General features: G+C 44.9%; 1 protein-coding gene across 2 annotated transcripts in view; it reads left to right on the forward strand.

Moving 5' to 3' along the window:
* Positions 1–12,105, forward strand: part of FHIT (fragile histidine triad diadenosine triphosphatase) — a 797,037-nt gene that overhangs the window by 530,506 nt on the left and 254,426 nt on the right. The window lies entirely within an intron of this gene.

Genomic DNA, 12,105 nt, shown 5'->3' on the forward strand with positions numbered 1-12,105 from the left:
GCATTAACTTCCATCAGCAAACTAATGCTGTAATCAAACTGATTAATAATATATGCAAATAAATGGAGTGCTTCATGTATGCACCAACATATTCTCACTCCCCCCTGTCATTCTTGGGTGTCCCAATAGCACCTTATTCCCAGAAAACATCATTTCTGGACTTGTTGTGAGAGCCTATTCCTTATGCACAGTCTGATGAGGTGCCGAAGTTTATCACCTACACATTGTCAACTTCTTGTTTATGGATGTCACCTCCTGCCGCTATGTGTGTTGCTTTGCTTTGCTTTGCTTTGCTTTGCTTTGCTTTGGTATTAAAGGAGACAAAGATAGACCCAAGACTAGAATGCCATTATAATGGAGTCATGACAAGCTTTCAGTGTTTTCCTAAACTATATTCCTCTACTCCTCTTCTTTGGAAATACAGGGCTTTATTTGCATATGGATCACTTCTCTCTTCTTTTCCTGGGAAAGGCTGGTTTTGAGGTATTCAAACTGTAGTTTGTCTCTGAAGATTTTATCACTCCCCTCTTTGTTTTCTGTGACTACCTGATTAGTTTATTCTAGGACAAAGATAGTGGAGTGGCTTTTTATTTTGTTTTGTTTTGTTACTGCTGCTTTTGGGGAATATGTTGAAAACACAATAAAACACTCTCTGGTTCTTTTAGACAATCCCAAAGCTTTTAAGTGAGTGATTTGGTCTATGTGGTGAACACAATGGAAGCATAAAAGAACTTTGCATATCCAACTTTCTTGGTGGCAGCTTTATAATTCAGGCAGTTCTCATTGGTCTGAGACTATCAACAATGAAATGAAGATGCAAGGAGAATCCTTTCAATTTCTAGACCCTTTTCTCAGCTTGTGTGATAAGTTATTGTAAATCACTCTTGCTTAAATGGGAATATAAATACATATTTAAAAGAGCAGCAACATGGCTCTCTAGACAACAACCACCTTGCCTTTATAGCTCCGCTTTCTTCCTCTAGCAAGGAACTCCTGGTGCCTTGGATGGTATTAAAAGTCCTCAGATCTGGTGCCTTGCCATGCTCTGTCACTGTCAGGGGTGATGGTGGAGAGGCAATCTGATAGTCACACCAAGAAACAAGCAAGCCTCGAGCAGATAAGCCAGAACTGGAAGTCGCTCTGCCTATATTCAGCTGGCAAGTTTCTTAGACTGAGGAGCTATGCCAGAGCCAGGATCTTTATGTTCACCACTAGTGCCTGAGTGGGAGGGATAGGGAGAAAAAAGTGTTGAGTTCATGGACATTCTGATTTCCACCTGTTCCTGTTCCTGAACATGAGCCTTTTTTCTCCCTCTGGTTTTTTTTTTTTTTTTTGAACATGAAAAGTGCTTCTCAATACAGGCAGTTCCTGGGTTATGAATGAGTTCTGTTCTGGAGAAAACAGAATCATGGAACAGTAGAGTTGGAAAGGACCAAGAAGGCCATTGGGTCCAACCCCCTGCTGTTGCAGGACACCATGTACACCATCCCACTCAGATGGCTCTCCAGTTTCTTTTTTGAATGTCTCTAGTGTGGGAGAGCTCACGATCCCTCTAGGCAACTTGTTCCACTGCCATATTGCCTTTTCCTGATATCTAGCCTGAATCTGGGCTGTTGCAACTTGAGTTTATTATTGTTCGTAAGTCGAATGTGTGTGTAAGTCAGATCGTGTGTAGTGAGGTGTTCACATCTGTGGGGATTAGGGGTGCAGGGCCCCCGTGAAAGTAGAAAAACTTCAAACCTCTCTCTCCCCCTGTGAACCCACCAGTGCCTCCTCTTCGCAACAAGGAAATGCCGGAGGTATTCCCCTCTCCAGATGGATGGGCAGGAAGGCATGCTCTGGAGGCATGTCCTCTCTACCCTTTTGCTTCCTCTCTCTCTCTACGGTGATGCTTTGGAGGCCTTCTTTCTCCCCCCCGCTCCTCTCCCCCCCGCCTCTCCCCCCCCCTCTGGTGATGATGAATTCCTACAGTAGGCCTTTCACTCAATTCTTTAAATTAATAGGCTTTATGGCAGTTGATAAGAATGGGTTGTTCATAACTTGGACATTTGTAACCCAGAGACTGCCTATAGTCATTAATATTTGAGAACAGTGTAGCAAAAACTGTGCTGGAGAAGTGAGTCAGGACACCCTGGCGTCATAATGTTCAGAGGATGTATGTGAGAACAAGGGGTAAACTAATTTACATCCATCTCCAACTTAAAAGGTTAAGAGACTGCTGTTCCCGGTCAGCATTTCTACTTAATGGGAACAGGAGCTAATGGTTTGGACCCATATTTAAGCTGGATCATCCGGACTGGAATCCCCCACCCCTCCTTTGCAGGACAGCTTCTCCGGTCCCCTAAAAATGCTACACGGGAAGCTGGGAGTCCCTGTTGAATAGGTCAGCCATAGTGTGGGGAGGGGGAGACCCCCCCCAAAAAAACCTAGGTGGAGGGATCTTTCCTACATGCTGTGCCACAGTGCATTGTCTCTGCCCTTGGCACAGTGATGGCTCCCTGGTCTAGAAGGGACCAAAGCCGAGTCATTTGCTCTTTTACGGGGCTTGGGATATGCAGTGTCACTTCATACCTTTACCAGTAGAAGCCCCTATTCTGTGAATCTATTTTTTTAATTAAACCCTACTTTTATTTGTAAGCTTCCTCAAGAATTTGGACAACTTTTAGCCTTCCAAATGCTTTGGCCTACAACTCCCATCAGCCTTTGCTGGCTTCCTTGAGTCCCATTCACTGGGAATAGGCAAGATAAAAATAAATTTGATGAATAAATTGTAGGCCAGAACATCTGGAGAGCATGCCTTGCTCATCCCTGCTCAAGAAATCTTCTTAAAGCATGAAGATTTTTCAGCATTTTCCCAAAATGTTGGCAAAGCTGCTGAAAACATTGTCCATGTTTATCTACATGTATAAATATATTACCCATCCAATGCAATATATTTGCCCCATTTGGGCCATTTCTTCCTTCTATTTAATAAGCTGGAGGAAGAAGATTATGCAACTATTTTCTTGATTGGTCTCCACCTGTTTGCTAGAGTTAAGGCTGATGGAAAATTAATGATATAAAGTGCCTTTCTCACCCAATGTACAGATCAGCAGCACTCTGAATTCTTTGTGAACTTGAGAGACTAGCGAGTTCACAGGGAGCTTGCCCACGGAATGTATTTAATTTCAGGAGCACCCAGGTGCTGGTCACTTACAAAGGATTGGTTTTATAATAACCAGCTTAGCCATTTATTGGCTCACAGCCAGGTCACTCAGGTGCCCTGAATTCAGCAGCTTAATCCAAAGGAGACGGAGCAAATGACAGTGGCAATGGATTCATTTGGAGCGATAAGAAACTACTCAGTTCTGACCACCACCAGGAGGTCAGATTCCAGATGACCTCATGGGGGAACAGCACATCCACTTTTCTCAGCAAGCAGCTTTTGATGATCACCAGACAGACACTCTGTGGCTGCATTTTAGAGGAAGAAAGACGACAGCTGTTACCATTTGTTCTTAAAGGAAACTCACCAGAACAAGACAGTCGCTGGGGTGAAAGTGGAAGGGAAGCCCTACCAGTGAAAGTGAACTGGATGGCTACTAAGGCAAAGGACTCTTCTCGCGGGGTGTTTTGGTTGTGGGAAGGGCTTCCCAGAGAGGTTGACTTGACTCCTTTCTTGTGCTCCTTTTGGTGCCTGGTGAAAACTTTGTTTTTTTTCCATGCATTTTCTTTTCAGTTGTGCTTTTTCCCAAACTGCTACTTTAAATCTTTATGCTGCTGTTAGGTCTTGTTTGCGTTTTATATTTGTTTTCTACTCTTGTTTTAAAGTTTCATACTTTACGATGTTATGTTTTATGAACTACTCAAGCAGTTCTGACTGGGGCTGGCGGGGAGGGGGCAGTATATAAGTGGAAGCATGAACTCCATGCATCAGAGGCCCAGCCTGACCATTTCCAGGAGCTGTCCGTGGTACTGATGCTATCTGGGAAAGAAAGTTCGGCAGCGTGACTTGCTCCCTTCTTGTTCGGACTAAAACCCAGTGTGGATCAACCATCTCACTGACCCGGCACCCACCAGCCTCCACTGAATAACTCAGCACAGTGCCTGGAGTCCACCAACCAGCGCCAGACGCAAAGCCATGGATACCTCTGGAAAAATACAGCCACAGGCTGATTGAGTACAGGAGTCTCTTCCGCCTCAGAAATGGCACTACGACTACATCTCCTCTGCCCCCCACCACAAGCGTCCTTGGTCTCAGCAGCCTAATTTAGGAAGGGGTGGGGGAAGGCTTTTTGTTGTTGCCATTGGCAACGGGAAAGCCTTTCTAACCTGATACAAAGTCCTCATAGAAGTATCAGTGCAGCCCTGATCGAAGGGAACAGAGGATATGTGATACGTTGTGATGAACACAGTACAGGGTACCAAGGCCAGGTTGGTATCCTGCTGCTTGGAATAGCTTTTAATGCTTGGCGGCCTGGGGCACAGGCGGCAGGAAATTTTGGCACCTCTGGCAGAGCATAGAATGGCCCGGAGGCTTGTGCTCATGCCTGCATGGCTACTGGCTCCTAGCAGATGAGAGGGGAACCAGGCTAGTAAGGAAGCTGGGACTAGTCTATCTCCATCTCATACTTTGGTCCTGACTTGGGGCACGCTAAGTGGTCCACTGCTGAGGATGCCCTGTGCAACTCTCAATTGCATAGGGCCATATGGAGGAGATTGTTTCCATTTGTGTAGTAACATAAACAAGGCAGGGCTGGATACAAAAGCACTTCTTCTGCAAAGCTTTTACCGTTGTGCAGAACTTGGTCCTTCCCTGATTGAGTAAATGGGACTGATTCCTATCCAAGCATTGTGCTCAGTTCAAGGGGAGCTAATTAAATAGCGCCTTCCACTGATGAGGGCTCAAGGCAGCCTGGGGTTGTGTGTATTGACTTCTCGCAGGCTTGGGATGCCAGCTCCATGGGATTCTGAAAGCCAGTCCATAGAAAATGAGCAAAAGATGTGCTACAGCCAGCCTGAATTGTACCACCTCAGATTCTTGGTGGTGAGGCCTCTTCTGGGGAGTCTGAAGAACCAACAGCACACTTCTGCTGAGCAGCCCCTGTCTGTTTCTTCTGTTTCTCTTTTTCTGTACACAGATAAGGCCCTTAGAGAAGGATGATACCTTGCTTCTGAGAAACTGTTGCCTGTTATCAGAATAGAGCAAAGGACTGCCTAGTTTGGCATCCACATCCCATAGTGGCCAAACTGAAACCTTTGGGGAAGGTACATGCAAGGTTTGGAGCCAAACCCCCCCATAAAAAAAAAAGCCCTGCCCATATGGAGCCAAAAACCTCCCTCTATGCCTCTCCCTGTCCCCAGCCACTTGGATTTGGGACATAACAAGCATGGAGGCCTCATGACCCATCAAGATGAACAGACATTGAGAAATGGCCCCTGTAACAAGATGTTGCACTGTTGAGTGCTTCTGCTCCAGCTTCCAACCATCCAGCTAGGCCTTTCTCCAAGCAATGCCAGTCCATTCCCCCTTCCTCCTTCCATTCTTTTTCTCTCCCCACCACCACCCCGACCCCACTCGCTGCCAGAGATAGTCAGCAGTCTCTGGTCATAAAGCAGGCTTAGCTCTCATTAAACAGTTTTCATTCTTCCTCTTCTCTTCAGTTGCCCCCTTTTTCTCTTTTTGTCACATTTACACACCTCAGGACTCTCCCAAGCTTTGACTTCTTGGAGAATTACAAGCTCACAATTAGTTTATTGGAGCAACCTTTCTTTACAGGTTCTTTGGCTACTTTGCCTGTGGAGGAACCTCTACAACAATTTCAGATTGTGCTGCATTTATTGACATTTATTGGCTTTTATACCACTCTCCAACAGTGGTTTCCAGGGAGAGTTACAAATGAAATCATAAAAGACAACAAAATTTCTGTGAAAATAGCCCAAACTCCTTTTAAAAGCCTTAATACAAAGGCTCTCACCTGGTGCTGAAAAAGAACAACATGGTGTCTGGTCAGCCTCGCTTGATGTGATTCTTTGGTGGTAAATCCAGTGTTGAAATTGGAGGCAAGTTTTTCTCTAGCATTGGTTTGCTCTGACAGCTACTTCCTGAAACTTGACAAAAAGGCATTTATATCGTGTCAAATCTGGTATGAAATGCAGTATCAAGCTAAGATACCCACAGTGGAGTAGTTTTGAATAATTTACTAGCAGTTGCTAAAGTACTTCTCTAGAACAGTGGTTAAATGTTTCAATTTCTCCAGCACTTCTGCTGGTGTGTGCGGAGCGAAAAGCTGATTCAATAGATTAGTGGATCGGTTATCATCACCCATGTCACATACACAGCGGAAAAGTCTGCTGCTCCTTTCCGTGAGTTCATCAAGTGTCTCTCTCAGGTCCAAAATACACTTCATGTCCTTCTGACTGCAACACCACATGATCATTAAGCTCATAAGAGCTGTAGCAGTTTCTGCTGCTGGATGACAGCCTTTCATTATTCAGGACCATGGACAGATCAGACACTCGCCTTATTTCTTGTACTTGTTAGTTTATTTATTTAATTGGTACACCCCTCAATAGCCAAAAGCCACTCTCCTGATCTATAAGCATTCTGTAATTTGAAACTCAAGACTGGGCTACACATTACCCTTACTGCATAGTTCTGGCTTTGGGACCACTGTTTTTCCAGAAAATCCCCACATGCCATTGCTGCTAATCTGTCACAACCCTATGATTCTTGACATGGGCCACATGGCCATATTTCTAGGGGGGCACAATACAGAGGATAAAATACCGTTTCCCAGCTAACAGAGCCTATGAGGAGGGTCACCGAAGGAAATGAGTCTCAGAACGGGGCCATGAGCGAAACAAGGTTGTGAACCCCTGCCCCATCCCATGCCTCCTGTGAAGTTTCTACCACACTTGCAAATTGCAGATTTTAGCAGGTAGACAAAACTTGCAAGTATCCATGTTCCTTCCTATAGCGTACATACGCAGTTGAGTCCAGGCAGGATTAGAGCCAAGATGGAGCCACTGAGAGAGAAGAGGGAGGTATCAGGGTGGGGGATATTTTGCAAGGTATCGTGCTTGCAAAAGAATCCCCCACCCTCAGTTATGCCAAAGGGGAGTAAAAGAACCAAAAATAATCCAGTGAAGAACCATGGAATATTTAAATTGCTTTGGAAAAGAAAAGTAGAAAACTCTCTGCATCTGTCTTGTCTGTCTCACTGTATTTGAACTGAATAGGTCTTCAAGTCCTTTCAGCAAAGCTCAGTGGCTTTGAACAGTGCAGGGCCCCCCTTTTAGCCCCAGATCCCACCAGGGGCTGCAAATATCCCTCTGCCACCGTAACACTGAATTGCTGCTGAATGTTGGCACTGCAGCAGCGGCGGCAGTGACCAAAATTGAGAAAGTAGCATTTCCATTGTAAAACAAAGTGCATGATCAGTGCTTGCTTTGTTTTAAAGGTGCACTGTGCTCCCAGAAGACTCAAGGTAGCTCAATTTGCCATTAAAACAAGCTGTGCCTTGTTTTAAGGAAGAATGTTGTTTTTGCTGCTGCTGCACCACTGAAGACTGAGGGCACGATGGAGGCACATTGGGGAGATGTCTGGGGATGCAAAACCAGAGCAGATGCAGCCCACAGAAGGGGTCGGTGGAAGCCATTTGTGGCCGGTGGGTATCCTGGAAGAGGGCATGGTTTGCTGGGAGGGTCCCCAGAAAGAAAAAGTCCTCTTATGGACTGCTTCGAAGTTTTGCTACAGGTCTTGCTGGTTTGCCCGGTTAGCAGCTAAACCAAGTAAGAGATGTACAAATGTTTCTACCCGTTTTTGCAGAATGTCGTGCACCTTGTGCTCTGTCATCTCTCATTAACAGAATTGCATTTTACACAAAATGCACAATTCCCACTTGTCCACCCACCCCATGTCTACTAATCATTGGAAAAAGGCTTATTCTCACACTTTAGCTTCTGGGGGAAATGCACATTTTCAGTCTACTCCCCACCCCCCATGATTCAGTGTTCATAAAATTCTGAGAAAAAATAGCCTTCAAGTCCATGGAATCCAACTGACTTGGGAGAAGTTGACCCACTCGAGAATTTCTGTGCTGGATCCTTAGAAATGTGAAATCATACTCCAGTATGATTTCTCTGACATCTCTAAACTAAGTTACCATAATTGTTTCTGCAGCTATTCTCACCGTCCTCCATTGTCCTCCAATTGGCTGAGTGTGAACTGACAACAGCATTGTTAAATCCTCAACAATCCATCTTCAGGATTCTCACCTATCAAACAAAGCAGAAGTGGAAAATTGAAAACGGGCTGGGGGGAGAAGCCGCCAGCTTGTGGGCAAGCCTTGCTTACCCCTTTGAGACACACACATATCAGTCCAGGAATGAAGAAGCAAGGTGGGGAAACATCTTAAGTGTCAGTGGAAAGGAGTGTAGAAATGTGATGAGTTACAGGAGACGGTGCATCTTCTTTTTTCTTTAGAGTGCATCAAAATGTCTACCTGAAGGGAAAAACAAACCCCAGCTTGGCCCTCACATTTTATGATTCCAACATCAGACTAAGGACTGGTAGGAAATTCAATAGAGTGGTGATTCTATTCTATTTCATGATTCAATCACCCAGATCACCCCACCCTGTAGTGTTGCTGATTCATTATGGTGTGATTTCCACATTCAAACAGAACAAAACAACTACTTTTGGACTCTTGCATATATTTACATAATTTATACAGTTCAGCACCCAAACAGCACATCATCCTCACATGATTTGTGCAAAATTGCAGAAGCATTGCACACTTTCCAGGTGCCAATTTGTACTTATTCATTGATTATATACAAATCATGCTAGCTCCACATGTCTTTGGGTTCAGGTTGAAGGAGAATGTGCCAAACATGGTGTTTTTCACAATTTTGAATTGAATTATGCAAATAGAGCCAATGTTGCAAATTCCCTTAGCATTTAAAAATGTGCAAACTGTGGCCCATCTTGGAGATGGAAATCCATGGAGAAAAACCTCACTTGGACCCGCTTCCAATCACTGGATGGAATGTGGACACGAAGTCCCTCAACCTTAAACAAGGGACTTCCCAGCATCAGCCAGTCCCTGCAGCCACGAAACCTGATGGTGCGGCTCTGCCACTGGTGCTTAGGGGAAAAATAATGCCAAGCTGAACTGAACAGCTGCTTAGTGTTGACGAAGCCAGGAGTTCTCTCCAGACCCCACATCAGCCTGGCACAGCTCAGCTCCATCAATCTGTTCTAACAAGTGGATGCCTCAGTCAGCTCAATGTTGTTAAATGTGGAAGTAAACAAATGACAATGATGATGCATGTCTTCAAAAGTGCCATGTAGCCAGAACTGCAAGTGTTGATTACTGTGCTCACTTTCCTTTCCCCCTCCAAGCAATATGTTTGAGTTACACAGCCTGATTTTCAGGCTCCATTTCTGGAGCGGTAACTGTCTTCAGCCAACACAACAACAAACAGCAACAAATTACTCCCCACCCTGCGCGCGCGCACACACACACACACACACACGCACACACAGAAGAAGCCATTGGCATTTGCAAGTTCAGCTTTCCGTCAGAGTCAACTGAAGAGAGAATTTGTCCACTGTTTCTTGAAAGGAGCAAAAAACAAAAGAACCACCACAGCATTTTACAAGCAGCCTTGGCCCAAGGACAAGGACTACATGATCATGCCAGAGAATTCAAAATCCCCATGTGGCAGAGCAGAATGCTCAAGAAAGATGGCAAAATATATTGTGCTAAGCACATTCAGATTCTCCCATGCACACACCTATGAAGTTGGATCAGTGAGCCTTGTTACTCCCGAGGAAGGACAGCTTTGGTGGAACATGCCCTCTTTGTCCTCACAGCTCTGGTGCGTGCACCCCAAATCAGATCTGCAGGACTAGGGGAAACCTCTGGGGCAGATCTGGAGTTGCAGTGGGCTGAGGAGAGGATGCGGAAGTTCTGCATCCTTCCAGTTGCAGAATGAGGCTTCTGAACTCAACCCCATATTTGGAGCAAGCATGCCCTGAAGTTCATACCTATGCCTTTTTCTGTACCTATGCCTCTACGTGAGGGAGAATATTTATATCTGACTTTATAACCCCAAAGGACTATGAAAGTTGCTTTCACAAGATTCTTACACTGCAGGCATGAAAGAAGCCGAGCACGGTGTTGGAGTCAGGAACCACAGGCTGCTGCCTGTGGTGCCCGGCTTTCATAGGCAGTGTGTCCTGCCCTTGCTTTGGTGTCACCTTAAATGCAAGCCTGCAAGAAAGACCTTCCTGCCAAGGTCCCCCAGGCAGCAGAGTGGAGCTGAAGAGCTAGAACTCACTCGGCCGCCGGTGGGACGTGTTCCCCTCGCTGTCAGCGCTCACCTGCAGCTGCCGCTCTGGCAGCAGGTCAGGACTTCTCCGCACATTGCTCTCCAGTTGTCTTTGCAGTGCAAGATCCGCCCATTGCAAAACCACAATCCATTTAGTTCACTTTGTAACATCCTTAACTCTGTACAAAGCTGGTTGCAGGCTGCCCTGCTTTGTGGAAGCTTGATGTCCCGGTGTTTTGCCACATGTCTGCATCTCCATGTGGTGTGTGGGTGGGTCATGGCACACCATGGAGAAGCTGGGCCTTGGAACTAGGGCTTATTGTGGGGAGGGATTAGTAGCCAGGCAAGACACTGGCGTTCCCAAACAATTATGTATTGATACCCTGTCTGTTTTTTTTTTTAAGGAGCCCAAGGCAGCTCACACAGTTCTCTCCCTCTCTATTATATCCTCAAAACAGCCTTGCAAGTTTGGTTAGGTTGAGAGACTGGCCCAAAGTTGGTTAGACTGACTGACCCAAAGTCACCCAGTGAACTCCATGTCCTAGTGAGGGCTAAAACACAGATCTCCGCATCCCAGTCCAACACTATTACCATTACGCTACATTGGTACTCTAACCATTATACCACACAGAAGTAAACTATAGAATGTACAGTGTATTCCTGAAAAATAGAAAGTATATTGCTGGAAAGCAACCAGAAGGGACAAGTAACATGCAGTTAATTCTATTGGGAAACTGTAGGAGGAAAGCACAATTAGAAGGAAAGGCCAACATATTTATGGGAAAATCTGTCAGTTTCACTTTCTCATGCATTTGAATTATTTAAATCCCAAGTCAAGTCAATCTTTATTTGCATCACCCATAGGCCTCAGCATATAAAATATAAATGTACAGAAAGAACAAATGAAATGTACTAAGCTAAAATTACCTTAAACCATTCTGTGATTTATATTAGATACCACTACCAAAATTATTGGATAATTCATTGTACGTAGCCTCTCAGAACCTATAGAAGTTAGAGCTCTGAAACAATTTTAACAGTGCTGCTAGGAATCTTGCAGTTTTCATTGTGCCCTGTTCATTTTGTTATGCTAAAAACACTTGCAGAAATGGGTCGCCCTTGCATAGGTAACTGTAGGGGAATAATCGCCTCAGTCCTTAGATCTTTATAGAAATTGCAAAAAAAGTACATGAGCTACTGCTTCAATATTGTCCTCTCCACATGGACATAAGCGATTTCCCAAAAGTGATTGTTTTAGGGCTCCTGACATGCGTCTGATGGCAGAATATTGAGTCCTCCATATGTAAAAGCTCGTCTGTATTTTAGAACTGTTAAATTTTGCAGACACCATGCCAATGTATCAAAGGACCTAAGTGAAAAATGACCATACCGTGGGCACAGTTTTGCAATAGCCAGATGGTTCTGTTGTTCAATATCATACAGGTGCTCTTTGATTAAGGCTTTTGCTTTGCTGAGTCCTAACTTCAATAAGTGCTGTGGTGATAGACTGAGAAGTGAAATTTTGTGATGGCATGCTTCGTTCAAGCACTCTCGTGGGAGTCTTGCAAGATCAAAGAGAGTGAACCAGTAGGGGTTAAGTACACCTGAAGCCAGGAATTAAATGTCCTGCACCAGACCCGGAAGGGAGGTTAGCTTCCCAGGTGCAGCAAAGCAAAAAGATTTGTCTCGGGAACTTAGACTGAACAACTTCCACATCTCTACTATATGCATCCACCCAAATCTGGACCCCCATAACATAGCTGTGCTAGAGATTTAGCTCTAAAT

Source organism: Varanus komodoensis, unplaced genomic scaffold, assembly GCF_004798865.1.
Source record: "Varanus komodoensis strain SLA01 unplaced genomic scaffold, ASM479886v1 scaffold6_4, whole genome shotgun sequence".
Taxonomy (NCBI): domain Eukaryota; kingdom Metazoa; phylum Chordata; class Lepidosauria; order Squamata; family Varanidae; genus Varanus; species Varanus komodoensis.